Raw genomic sequence first — 14,150 nt, 5'->3', positions numbered from 1 at the left:
GTGGATGAGTTGCGTGTGTGAGTGGCGTTGCGTGTGTGAGTGGCGTTGCGTGTGTGAGTGGCGTTGCGTGTGTGAGTGGTGTTGCGTGTGTGAGTGGCGTTGCGTGTGTGAGTGGCGTTGCGTGTGTGTGTGGCATTGCGTGTGTGAGTGGCGTTGCGTGTGTGAGTGGCATTGCGTGTGTGAGTGGCGTTGCGTCGATGAGTGGCGTTGCGTCGATGAGTGGGGTTGCATCGATGAGTGGGGTTGCGTGGATGAGTTGCGTTGCGTGTGTGAGTGGCGTTGCTGTGTGTGAATTGCTGGTTGGGGGAGGGGGGGTGGGCGGGGGAGCAGCATGCAGATGCGAGTGGAGCGCGCGCTGGAGAGGGAGGGGGTGAGAGGACTAGGCAGCGGGAGAGAGGGAGAAAGGAGCGCGAGGGAGGCGTTTTTAGATACATGAAGCCAAAATTACAAGTGAGCATGTTACAAAAGCAAACGTTACGTTACATGAGACAATAGTGACAGTTGTGCAAGTATCAAGAGCAACAAAATACAAGAGGTAGCAAACGATATGCAATAGCATATCTGAGGGAACACGGCCTGGAGGTAGCAAACGATATGTTCTTAGAGGAAACAAGCTTCTCGGCATTGCTGGTTGGGGGAGTGGGGGGGGGGCGGGGGAGCAGCAGGCAGATGCGAGTGGAGCGCGCGCTGGAGAGGGAGGGGGTGGGAGGACTAGGCAGCGGGAGAGAGGGAGAAAGGAGCGCGAGGGAGGCGTTTTTAGATACATGAAGCCAAAATTACAAGTGAGCATGTTACAAAAGCAAACGTTACGTTACATGAGACAATAGTGACAGTTGTGCAAGTATCAAGAGCAACAAAATACAAGAGGTAGCAAACGATATGCAATAGCATATCTGAGGGAACACGGCCTGGGGGAAGCTGGCTGGGGAGGGGGGAGGAGAAATGAAAGGAAGGCTGTGTTTGCGGGGAGAGAGAGGGGAGGTGCTGGTGTGGGAGGAGTGCTGCTACGGCAAGGCTGTGTTTGCGGGGAGAGAGAGGGGAGGTGCTGGTGTGGGAGGGGGGGAGTTGCTGGTGTGGGAGGAGTGCTGCTAGGGGAGGAGAAGCCCTGACCGTGAATGCTCGTGCATGTTCACGTGAACTGCAAGAAAACGCCGGGCTGAAACCCCTTAGTTTGAAGAGGATTTTGCCGACATGAATTCGATCCTATCCATTCCTGCGGAATGGGACAGGCTCGACCTAAAAATGCCGTGCTGTCCGTTTGGGAGAAAAAGGCTAGGAAAGCAAAACAGCAGAGAAAGCAATCGCGATTGTAAGCAAAAAAAAAAAACGCCCTCGAGTGGTGCGCGTGCGCCACTGCAACACATATGTTTTCAATGATCGCGCCCGTGTCTGGGCACGATAATTGAAAACATAAGGGCTTTGGTGTGCGTAACAGACACCAATAGGCCGTGGGCCGACCAATGCGCCCGCCTTTGTCCTATTGCGTGCTCTGTTAACAACATACATGCACACAAAGCCCAATCACTGAACAGCAGACAAAAAACACACGCATGATACCAGGGTCCATTTCTGAACCCCGGACGAAAGGACTCTCGCCTGCGCGAGCACTGCTGCGCAGTGCGACGCCGGTCGCAAGACCTAAAAAGGACCCATGGCAAGAGGTGTTGGGGAAAATATGCTAAAAGCTATTGAAACAAAAAACACACAAAAATGTGCCAGCTTGTGCAACTGGGCTGCGGAAAGGATAAGGGCTCCTTACGATGTGTAGTGGGAGAAGAAAGATGAGTCAATTATATAAAGGAATTGTATGGAGCAGACCAGGAGGAAGGATGAAGAATAGCTTGGTCTGATCAAGAGGAGATGAAAGAATTATTCTCCCTTATAAATATTACAGATACCATATGGGCCTTGAAACTCACTAGAGCGGTTGGGCTGGACAATGTACCCGCCATTATAATTAAAACTAAAATAGATTGGAGGGCGAAATTCTTCCATTTTGCATTTCGGGGGTTCCTGTCTACTGGCAAGTTCCCTGAAACGTGGAAGGGCTCAATTATTAGACGTTTACATATGAAAGTTGACACACACAAAAAATACTATAGACTGATCAATCTCCTTAATGTGGGGGTGGGGGGGACATTGTTTGCAAAGGTCATTTTTGGAAGCCTTAAGGAGCGGGCAGAACTCCATAATATTGTATCTGATAGAGACTACTTGCCGCAGATTCCTAAATGTAGAATTATTCCCAGGCGTGAGACTGGATCCAGCAAATTATTCTTTGCCACAGCTGCTGTGTGAACCGGGGGGCGGTACCACGTTACTCCGCCCTGACGTCTTCCGCGGGTGTGACGTCAGCAAGGTCACATAAGCCCCACCCCGGCGCACCAACGTCAATTTTTTCTCTTTTCCGCGTGCTACGCGGATCCGGATCGTGTCCTGGCCTATTTTCAGGCCTCCTTTTCACGCTTTGCTTCGAGAAACAATGTGAGAATGCCTTCGGGCTTCAAGACGTGTACTAATTGTGCACGTCAGATGTCGGCGACGAACCCTCACCCTATATGTATGTGGTGTTTGGGTGAGCACCATGACTCTACGGACTGCAAAGCTTGTCAGCAACTCAAACCGAAAATTGCTGTCGGCCCGCTTGTCCAGGTTGGTAGTGTCCGTCCCCTACCTCGGAGTCCAAGAACTGCGGATTCTGTCTGCGGCATCGCCAATGCCATGGCCCCAAGGGCGTCGCTCGCCAGCTGGTAGGTCATGTAGTTTGTCTCCGAGGTCTTGTCCTCGTTCGGCAGAGGGCGCCGGTTCCCCTCAGGACATGCGCCCTATCCGCCGTTTCCCGGCGTCGGGGTGTCTAGGGCCCAAATGACAGCCTACCCTGCAACTCTGCAGGCTTCTTTGGCCCCTCCTGCACCTCCCGAGACATCTGCGGATCCCTTGCCTCGCGTGGGGCCTTGCGCGGAGTCGCCGGCGGCTTCGGCCCCGGCGCCGAAGGTTTCGGCTTCAAGTTGTAGGAGGGTGGTGTCGTCGAGGGGTAGTCCTTCGGGGCTCCACTCTTCGAGCCGTGGCGTCCCTGCCTCGCTGCAAATCCCTACAGGGCTCCCTGTGGCATCGCAGGAGGTCGCCGGGGCTCAGGGCTTGTCCCAGAGTTCCCCTCGGCCCTCTGAGCAGGTGGCTGCCTCACCAGAGGCCAAGCCGGCGCCGCCAATGCCCACTCGCGCGCCTGTCTGCTTTGAGCCGGCACCTGTGGCGGACTCCATGGCGCTGTGCTGGTGTCTGGTCCTTGATTCGTCTCCTGAGGCTCCTTTCTCTCCGGAGGTTGGTCATCTGTTGGTCTCTTCCTCTCCGGAGACGGGATACCGCATTGTTGCCTTTTTACCGGCTTCTTCCAGGGAGGGCTCCTCGCCGCCCCGTGGCCTAAATCCTCGGACCCTCTTTTCCACAGCTCGCATTTGGTTCTTCCACCAGCTTCTTCGCCTTCCCCAGGGGCCCCTCAGGTCCCCCACTCCTCCGGCAATCCCTCACCATTCCGGGGCTGGCCACTTCCCCCTATAGCTGGACTTGGGGACGGACGGCTCAGTTTGTAGCCGTCACCCATGGAGGAATTGCTTTCTCCCCCGCGGAGGCCAGTGTTGCCTTTGTTCGGGCTATTTCCACGCCCACTGGCATTTTGCAGATGGGTGGACCTGTCACACCATTCCCTACTGATAACCTCTCGGAAGTCCTCCACCAGGGCTCTGGTGGACGGGAGCTGTTCCTTCCTTTTGAAGCATCGCTCCACAATTCTTTTCTGGGGGTGTCCTGCCACGGGTGATCCAGTGCCTCAGCTGATCCTGCATCGCCACCGTCCTGCTACGCACGACCCAGTATGCCTTTCCTTCCACCCTTTTCCTCAAGGCTCTCTTCTGCGGACTGCCTTTCTATCCTTGCCTGTGGTGTTTCCTCCGTCTCGGGAGGCCCGGTGGTTGGATTCATGGGGGGCGTAACATCTTCGCTTCATCCAGTGCTGCCTTGCGGGCACTCAACACTGTGTGTGCTGGCTAGGGGTACTTCAGGCCTGTGGGATTCTGTGGAGTCCCTTCGTTCTCATGTCCCCCATGAGGGTGCCCGTGCTGATCTGCGGCACCATGTGTTGGATGGTAGGGAGTTGACCGCATTTATTCTCCGTGCGGCCTTCGATGTTACCGATGCTCTCGCCCGTGCTATGGCCACTTCTCTGGCTCTCCATGGCCATGCTTGGCTGCGGGATGCTGTTGTTCCTGAAAATATTAGGGAGCGTCTTGTTGACCTGCCCTTTGATGGGGTCCTTCTGTTTAACACTCATGCGGACTCCGCCATTCAGCGTCTCCTTGCAGGGCTTCATCCTCCTCCCCCTCCGTAGACTGGCTTGTTGATCCTCCGGGGCTTGATGGAAGGTGTTATCCTACCTGCTCCTGGGTTCTGGTGTTTTGAGGGTCCCATTTCTATGTTTTGTGTGTTTTGACGTGCCTTTGGGGTCCCTTGGTTGGTCCCGCTCTTCTGCTGGTTCAGCCCTTTTGGCAAGTGTGTATTTTGGCTGATTGCTAAGCCGTCTGGGGTTCCTACCACAGGTCTTATGTTCTTGTCCTCTGATTTGGGATTTTTTTCCCTAAGAGTGGTACCCATCTTTTCTTTGGGACGTGTCATACCCTAAGTGGGGTACTTGTAGCTATTGTATAGTTCTGTCTCACGGTGGGAGGGTTTGGACTCCTGGGTTCTGGTGGACAGCTTTTGTCCGTGTTACGTATTTCTCCTCCACTTCTCTTCTGGCTGGTTCCACTTCTTTCACGGGTCGGTTTAGGTCCGGAACGTTCTCCCTTTAGGGGTTGTTCTGGATGTCCCTGGCCTTTGTCAAAGACTTGCGCTAGGTTTGGTCTGGGCGCTCAGCTTCATAGTACTTGCCAGCTGCAGGCTGCATACGACTGCTCTTTCTGGTCCACGGCCGGTCCAAAACTGGGAGTAAATGAAGACACGTGCAAGTTTGGAATATTTATTTCTAATGCAGATGAATGAGGTAGTCAGATGTGTTTAGGCGGCCACTGTAGTAATGCACCAACCCCATTTGACGCTTGGCTGTGAAGCTGAGCCCACTCTCAGAGCTGCTTCAGAAAATTCAATACATTTAACTCACTTTACAGTGGAAAATATTCAGAGCGCGAGTATGGGTAGATAGATGTGCTGTGGTCAAAGGTATAGATCCGAGCGCAATGCAGGTCACGTCCTTCGTCAGATGGTAGATCTCTTTTGTTACCTCGGTTGCTTTGATCAGTTGCCTTTGATATTTCCAGTCCTTCGCCTCCTCCCAGACTACAAATGAGCCGTCCTGAGGTTCACCGGCAGTACCACAGCAAAGCGACGTTGTTTGCATTCAAAGCGGGACCCTTGGTTTGACGAAAAGTACGCAGAAGCCCTCGCGCTGAAGAAAATGCGCTTGCTGGAATTGAACGCGTACTTGCGATATTAGCGTAGTAAGCGAGCGTGGTGACCTCGTGGCCTTCTATGGTGTCTAGGAGGCAAAAGTCACTGAAATTCCACCCAGTTCCTCCAGCTGGAGGGTCATTTCCCCTGCTTTGCAATGCAAGGTCCCTTTATCAGAAAAATGCCGTGCTGTCCGTTTGGGAGAAAAAGGCTAGGAAAGCAAAACAGCAGAGAAAGCAATCGCGATTGTAAGCAAAAAAAAAAACGCCCTCGAGTGGTGCGCGTGCGCCACTGCAACACATATGTTTTCAATGATCGCGCCCGTGTCTGGGCACGATAATTGAAAACATAAGGGCTTTGGTGTGCGTAACAGACACCAATAGGCCGTGGGCCGACCAATGCGCCCGCCTTTGGCCTATTGCGTGCTCTGTTAACAACATACATGCACACAAAGCCCAATCACTGAACAGCAGACAAAAAACACACGCATGATACCAGGGTCCATTTCTGAACCCCGGACAAAAGGACTCTCGCCTGCGCGAGCACTGCTGCGCAGTGCGACGCAGGTCGCAAGACCTAAAAAGGACCCATGGCAAGAGGTGTTGGGGAAAATATGCTAAAAGCTATTGAAACAAAAAACACACAAAAATGTGCCAGCTTGTGCAACTGGGCTGCGGAAAGGATAAGGTCTCCTTACGATGTGTAGTGGGAGAAGAAAGATGAGTCAATTATATAAAGGAATTGTATGGAGCAGACCAGGAGGAAGGGTGAAGAATAGCTTGGTCTGATCAAGAGGAGATGAAAGAATTATTCTCCCTTATAAATATTACAGATACCATATGGGCCTTGAAACTCACTAGAGCGGTTGGGCTGGACAATGTACCCGCCATTATAATTAAAACTAAAATCGATTGGAGGGCGAAATTCTTCCATTTTGCATTTCGGGGGTTCCTGTCTACTGGCAAGTTCCCTGAAACGTGGAAGGGCTCAATTATTAGGCGTTTACATATGAAAGTTGACACACACAAAAAATACTATAGACTGATCAATCTCCTTAATGTGGGGGTGGGGGGGACATTGTTTGCAAAGGTCATTTTTGGAAGCCTTAAGGAGCGGGCAGAACTCCATAATATTGTATCTGATAGAGACTACTTGACGCAGATTCCTAAATGTAGAATTATTCCCAGGCGTGAGACTGGATCCAGCAAATTATTCTTTGCCACAGCTGCTGTGTGAACCGGGGGGCGGTACCACGTTACTCCGCCCTGACGTCCTCCGCGGGTGTGACGTCAGCAAGGTCACATAAGCCCCACCCCGGCGCACCAACGTCAATTTTTTCTCTTTTCCGTGTGCTACGCGGATCCGGATCGTGTCCTGGCCTATTTTCAGGCCTCCTTTTCCCGCTTTGCTTCGAGAAACAATGTGAGAATGCCTTTGGGCTTCAAGACGTGTACTAATTGTGCACATCAGATGTCGGCGACGAACCCTCACCCTATATGTATGTGGTGTTTGGGTGAGCACCATGACTCTACGGACTGCAAAGCTTGTCAGCAACTCAAACCGAAAATTGCTGTCGGCCCGCTTGTCCAGGTTGGTAGTGTCCGTCCCCTACCTCGGAGTCCAAGAACTGCGGATTCTGTCTGCGGCATCGCCAATGCCATGGCCCCAAGGGCGTCGCTCGCCAGCTGGTAGGTCATGTAGTTTGCCTCCGAGGTCTTGTCCTCGTTCGGCAGAGGGCGCCGGTTCCCCTCAGGACATGCGCCCTATCCGCCGTTTCCTGGCGTCGGGTGTCTAGGGCCCAAATGACAGCCTACCCTGCAACTCTGCAGGCTTCTTTGGCCCCTCCTGCACCTCCTGAGACATCTGCGGATCCCTTGCCTCGCGTGGGGCATTGCGCGGAGTCGCCGGCGGCTTCGGCCCCGGCGTTGAAGGTTTCGGCTTCAAGTTGTAGGAGGGTGGTGTCGTCGAGGGGTAGTCCTTCGGGGCTCCACTCTTCGAGCCGTGGCGTCCCTGCCTCGCTGCAAATCCCTACAAGGCTCCCTGTGGCATCGCAGGAGGTCGCCGGGGCTCAGGGCTTGTCCCAGAGTTCCCCTCGGCCCTCTGAGCAGGTGGCTGCCTCACCAGAGGCCAAGCCGGCGCCGCCAATGCCCACTCGCGCGCCTGTCTGCTTTGAGCCGGCACCTGTGGCGGACTCCATGGCGCTGTGCTGGTGTCTGGTCCTTGATTCGTCTCCTGAGGCTCCTTTCTCTCCGGAGGTTGGTCATCTGTTGGTCTCTTCCTCTCCGGAGACGGGATACCGCATTGTTGCCTTTTTACCGGCTTCTTCCAGGGAGGGCTCCTCGCCGCCCCGTGGCTTAAATCCTCGGACCCTCTTTTCCACAGCTCGCATTTGGTTCTTCCACCAGCTTCTTCGCCTTCCCCAGGGGCCCCTCAGGTCCCCCACTCCTCCGGCAATCCCTCACCATTCCGGGGCTGGCCACTTCCCCATATAGCTGGACTTGGGGACGGACGGCTCAGTTTGTAGCCGTCACCCATGGAGGAATTGCTTTCTCCCCCGCGGAGGCCAGTGTTGCCTTTGTTCGGGCTATTTCCACGCCCACTGGCATTTTGCAGATGGGTGGACCTGTCACACCATTCCCTACTGATAACCTCTCGGAAGTCCTCCACCAGGGCTCTGGTGGACGGGAGCTGTTCCTTCCTTTTGAAGCATCGCTCCACAATTCTTTTCTGGGGGTGTCCTGCCACGGGTGATCCAGTGCCTCAGCTGATCCTGCATCGCCACCGTCCTGCTACGCACGACCCAGTCTGCCTTTCCTTCCACCCTTTTCCTCAAGGCTCTCTTCTGCGGACTGCCTTTCTATCCTTGCCTGTGGTGTTTCCTCCGTCTCGGGAGGCCCGGTGGTTGGATTCATGGGGGGCGTAACATCTTCGCTTCATCAAGTGCTGCCTTGCGGGCACTCAACACTGTGTGTGCTGGCTAGGGGTACTTCAGGCCTGTGGGATTCTGTGGAGTCCCTTCGTTCTCATGTCCCCCATGAGGGTGCCCGTGCTGATCTGCGGCACCATGTGTTGGATGGTAGGGAGTTGACCGCATTTATTCTCCGTGCGGCCTTCGATGTTGCCGATGCTCTCGCCCGTGCTATGGCCACTTCTCTGGCTCTCCATGGCCATGCTTGGCTGCGGGATGCTGTTTTTCCTGAAAATATTAGGGAGCGTCTTGTTGACCTGCCCTTTGATGGGGTCCTTCTGTTTAACACTCATGCGGACTCCGCCATTCAACGTCTCTTTGCAGGGCTCCATCCTCCTCCCCCTCCGTAGACTGGCTTGTTGATCCTCCGGGGCTTGATGGAAGGTGTTATCCTACTTGCTCCTGGGTTCTGGTGTTTTGAGGGTCCCATTTCTATGTTTTGTGTGTTTTGACGTGCCTTTGGGGTCCCTTGGTTGGTCCCGCTCTTCTGCTGGTTCAGCCCTTTTGGCAAGTGTGTATTTTTTGGCTGATTGCTAAGCCGTCTGGGGTTCCTACCGCAGGTCTTATGTTCTTGTCCTCTGATTTGGGATTTTTTTCCCTAAGAGTGGTACCCATCTTTTCTTTGGGACGTGTCATACCCTAAGTGGGGTACTTGTAGCTATTGTATAGTTCTGTCTCACAGTGGGAGGGTTTGGACTCCTGGGTTCTGGTGGACAGCTTTTGTCCGTGTTACGTATTTCTCCTCCACTTCTCTTCTGGCTGGTTCCACTTCTTTCACAGGTCGGTTTAGGTCCGGAACGTTCTCCCTTTAGGGGTTGTTCTGGATGTCCCTGGCCTTTGTCAAAGACTTGCGCTAGGTTTGGTCTGGGCGCTCAGCTTCATAGTACTTGCCAGCTGCAGGCTGCACACGACTGCTCTTTCTGGTCCACGGCCGGGGGCCTTGGGGTGGGCCCTTGTGCTCCTGCCTCTTGGTCTGCTGGAGCCTTGCGAGACTACGTCTTTCTTCTCACGCCTGCCTTTCTTGACTGTGGAGCCGTTCCTGCCTTGTCTGCTGACTTGGGGCTGTGGCCGGTTCAGCTGTCCCTTTCACTGTGTGTGTTTTCCTGTGAAGGGCTTGCCTCCACTTCTACCTCTTCTCCTTGGAGTTTTGGGGTGATTCTTTTCTTCCCGGTACTCCTCTACCGTTGTCTGTCCCTCCGGGGCTTTCTGGTGGAAGTTCCTGGTACCTTGGCTAGGCCTAAGAGTGTCCAGGCCTCCCCTCGCCCTTGCTTCCTTCTGCTTCATTGGGGGGCTGAGCCGCCCTTCTTGTCCGAATATGCCTCTTGACCCTGCATCCGATTACCCCGCATGTTGTTACAATGCGGTTGTTGTAACGAACGCGTTGTAACAACATGCAGGGTGATGGATGCTGGGTCAACGTTGTTTACCTTCTTGTCTCCATTATACGTCCCCTGCTGGGGCCCTGTGTTCCTTCCTACTGGGAGGTTCTCTCGCAGGCCCTCCTCCCTTCTAGTTATGGCTAGGGTATCTCTACATTAAGGAATCTGCAGCTAGTAGTCTCTATCAGATTTATGAGTTACTTACCTTCCGTAACGATTTATCTGGTAGAGACGATTCTAGCCGCAGATTCCTTCATGACCCGCCCTTCCTCCCCGTTCTGCGAGGACCTCCAACTTGGTCTTCTGCACTTGCCTTCCTCTGGGTGGTTTGGTCTTCTGTGAGTGCCTTCTCTCAATTCCTCCCTAGTGGGATGCTTCGTTTTGTTTGTTTGATTCTCTTCTTCCTTTCTGGTGATTGTTTGGTGATTTCATGGGTACTTCTGTGTCCCTGCACCCTGGTCTTCCAGTGTGGGCCTTCTCGTGCCCTTCTACCATTTCATTGCTTGAACATCCGACTCCTCTGCAGTCCTCGGAGTTGGGGGTCTCTTGGCTGTGTCTCGGCCCTTAGCTCCTTACAGGAGATGCCTTCTCCTTGCTGATGGTGTCTTCGGGTAAATTGTTACTCTTCTGTTCTGACCTTGTTGTCCTTCACTGTTTCTGGTCTGTGGTTGCAGGCCTCTTCGTCTGCTGTGCATTTTTCGCATGCTCTTTGCCCCAGGGAGGCTGCTATATTTTCTTGCTGGATTGCTTCGCAGTAACTGTGCTCTGCTCTTTCCTTCTGTGTCTTTTGGTGCCATAGTGTCTGGCACTCTTCCGGATGGTGCTGTTCCTCGCCATTCGTTTCTTTACTTTTCTGTTTGACTGATTTTTTTCGAACACTCTTCCCATATTCTCACAGTTTTTGTTTGTGATGCCTCCGCCTTGTGGCGTGGAAAAGTTCTCCGAAGAAAACTGACGTTGGCGCGCCGGGGTGGGGCTTATGTGACCTTGCTGTGTCACCCCCGCGGATGATGTCAGGGCAGAGTCACGTGGTAATCCCTCCACCCCCTGGAGCGCAGAGATGCTGTGGCAAAGAAAAGTTTTCCGGATCCAGTCTCACGCCTGGGGATAATTCTACGCTAAGGAATCTGCGGTGAGAATCGTCTCTACTGTCATGGGGAGGAGCCTTGCATTTACACTGTGTTAAGTTAGCATGAGCTTATTAGAAGTTTAAACGCCATTTTTCCTTTCTGCTGCCTTTGCACGCGGCACACATTATTATAAATGTTTAGAGTCTAGCAGACTGTTTTGCTTCACACAAGAATAATATGTTTTCCTATAGTAGCAGCTTTGCTTGGTGAGCTTTGTCTAAACAGTGAGTGCCGAGGCCTTCAAGGTTATTTTAACACAGTGGTTGTTGTTCGGTCCGATCAGCGCACGTTCTAGACATAACATATATGCAGCAGTGGCCACCTCTGATTTTGGCGTGTTTAATAATGCACTGCGCAGGCATGCAAACCCACTTGGAGAACATTCGCATGCAGAGAGCTGGTGTAGAAAATGATGTGATCCATTTCTACTAGGACCAGAGGTATGGGGGCGCCCTTGTAAACCCAAGAGACCTTCTGTAGATATAAAATAACCTACTAGCAAGGGAGGGTGAGATCTAGGTGTAATCTAGCCTATTTCCATTTAGCACTTTAACATGCTTTCTTCTTTTGTATTTTATGGAATAGTAACTATGCTGATAATCTTATTGCTTATAATATGTCTTTTTGTATTAGCTAAGATACTGCGCCTGAGAACACTGCATTAGAAATAAATATTCCGAACTTGCACGTGTCTTCATTTACTCCCAGTTTTGGACTGGTATGAGAGTATAACGAAAGAGTGTTCATGTGTTCCACATTGCCTGAGGTATTCGAAGTTCCATGTTCTGGGTTGTCTAATCATTGGGGGTATGAAAGAACCAATGAGACACTGATTGCTAGTCTGGTAGGGGATTTTGGTTACTAAGGTGAGTTTTGGTACACCCTAATTCACTGAGGTTCCAAGTCTCTATGCACAGTTCTGTGTATGAGCAGAATCCCTGCTACACTACCAGATACATCGCTACCGAAGGTAAGTAACTCGTACTTCACCAGAACAAGGGCGTTTCAAGGAAGGCCACTCAACGACTGACCACTGTTTTAGTCTGTGGTCATACGCTAGAAAGGTAGTTGAAACCAAGGGAGATGTTGCTCTTTTCCTTTGTCGACTTTCCGGCAGCATTCAATTAAGTCCACTGGACATGCCTATGGGAAATGCTGGTTAAAATGAAAATTCCCCCAAGTCTTCTAACAATCATACAGGTTCTGCATCCTCAAAATTGGACCTGGGTAATTGACACAGATGGCAGATTGATCCGTAAAATCCCCATTAGGAATGGCCTATGTTAGGGATGTGTTTTAGCCCCTTTGCTCTTCTCATCATTTATCGCTGACTTACTAGCTGTCAAAAATGAATTCAACCCGTATAGCTTGCCTCCAATATGCAGATGAACTGGTCTGGATGTGACTGGCCGAGGCTTACAATTTGAATACATTTATGGAGTATTGTAATACGAAAAAGCTTGTGATAAACAAGGATAAGACCTAGGTATTGGCATTCGGGAAAAAACACCATAAAATCTGCATGGTACTTGGGGCCTAACAAATTAGAAGCTGTAGATAAATATAAGTATTTAGGAGTCAGGTTCGAAAAGAGCCTGCCCCGAAGAGAACGTATTGAGTCCCTAAAAGAGTAGAACCTTAGCATCAACAAGTGGCCTACAAAAGTTTTACAACTAAAGTAGAAATGTCCTTACGACCAGTGTTGACTGCTTACAAGCGGTAAAATGAACTGAGCATACGAAGAGGGAATTTAACTGAAAAGCTTGCTGTCACTACTGACATCAGCAATGAACCAGGCAATCAGAATGGAAACCGGATTAACATCCTGGAGTTACTTTTTTTTTGTGGGGAATCGTGTTTGCGTATAATTCACTTCTCATGGGGCAAGATGCCATGCTCCGTAACCACCCCTTCCCTGAGGGTTCAGACTTAGCACCCAAATGGATGGCGACCTTTCGCTTAGCCAGTAGTAAACAAATGGCCACAAATCTACGGACTTTTTGAGGGAATTGCACAACCTATCCTAAAAGGGTGATCTCTAGCAATGGAACCATCGGCACCTGTACCATCCCACCAATCGTCATATGTACTTCCACCCAAAAAGCATGTATTCGTGTGCATGTCCAGGCAAGGTGTGCAAAGTCAGCTTGTGGTGCATTGCACCTCGGACAGTAGTGTGATCTGCAGGGATCAATCCTATGCGCTCTAGCTGGGGTGACATAGATCCTACACAAAAACTTAAAATGTATCAGCTTATGGCGACTGTGAGAAAGTGGCTTTATATATACTGGACTAGAAGGAAGTACAGTGTGTATAGCGTCCACCAACCCCAGAGGTATAACAGAGGTTAAAGTCAGAACTGACCTTACTCTCCAAAGTGGTAGCTTGGTCGAGCAGTAAGGCAGTACCAGAGGACAGTGTAAAGTATTTGTTGTACACACTCAGTCAGCAAAAGGTTTCACACACTCAAGGACTGAACTCCAGGCCAATTGTTTGTATATCCAAAGATATAGTTGTTTTATTTTTAGAACCAACAGTTATAAAAATATACTTTTCTCAATATGAGTATTCTCATTTAGTTACTTTGCAAGGAAGCAATAAAGGTTGTGCACACAATAGTTACAGTACAAACAGTAAGCAACACAGTTCTGAAACACAGTCTAGCATTGAGCTCAATGGGTTTTTCATAGATCAGTGCAGTTGATTACTCTATGGATTACTTTGGTAATTCCAGGACTAGATCTAAGATTCAGTCCTGGGGTCTAAACTGAAACCAGATTAGCAAAAACGTTTTAGTTACTGTGAGGGATTTTCAGGAATATAAAGCTGTTTTAAAAGTTCACACCCAGAAACTTTTCAAGGTAAATCTGACCATGTTATTCAATGAGAGGAAATTCAGGTTGCAGGTAAGTACGATCACGTTACTTTTTTAACCCAGCACTAGTCTCCTAGGGCCAGCACTGGTGGCTTAACTCAAAACAGGTAGGTAATTGCGTTTCAGTATTTCGTACAATTTTTAAAGAATATTTGCAGTTTTCAAAAGTAGACAGAAGAAATTTCATAGAAAAGCAGACAATGGGTTCCTATGGAGAAAATACAGGTTACTAGTAAACCCGCTAGGGATTACTTTTGCAGTTCAGTACTGGGCTGAAAGGTACAATACTGGCTTCTCCCCTGATCACAGGTGAGTACTTTCGAATTCGGACTTTGGCTGATTTTATATGAATATTTTCAGTT

This window comes from Lissotriton helveticus, chromosome 1_2 (genome assembly GCF_964261635.1).
Source record: "Lissotriton helveticus chromosome 1_2, aLisHel1.1, whole genome shotgun sequence".
Lineage (NCBI taxonomy): Eukaryota > Metazoa > Chordata > Amphibia > Caudata > Salamandridae > Lissotriton > Lissotriton helveticus.
The sequence above is the reverse complement of the archived record's forward strand: the minus strand, read 5'-3'. Positions refer to the sequence as shown.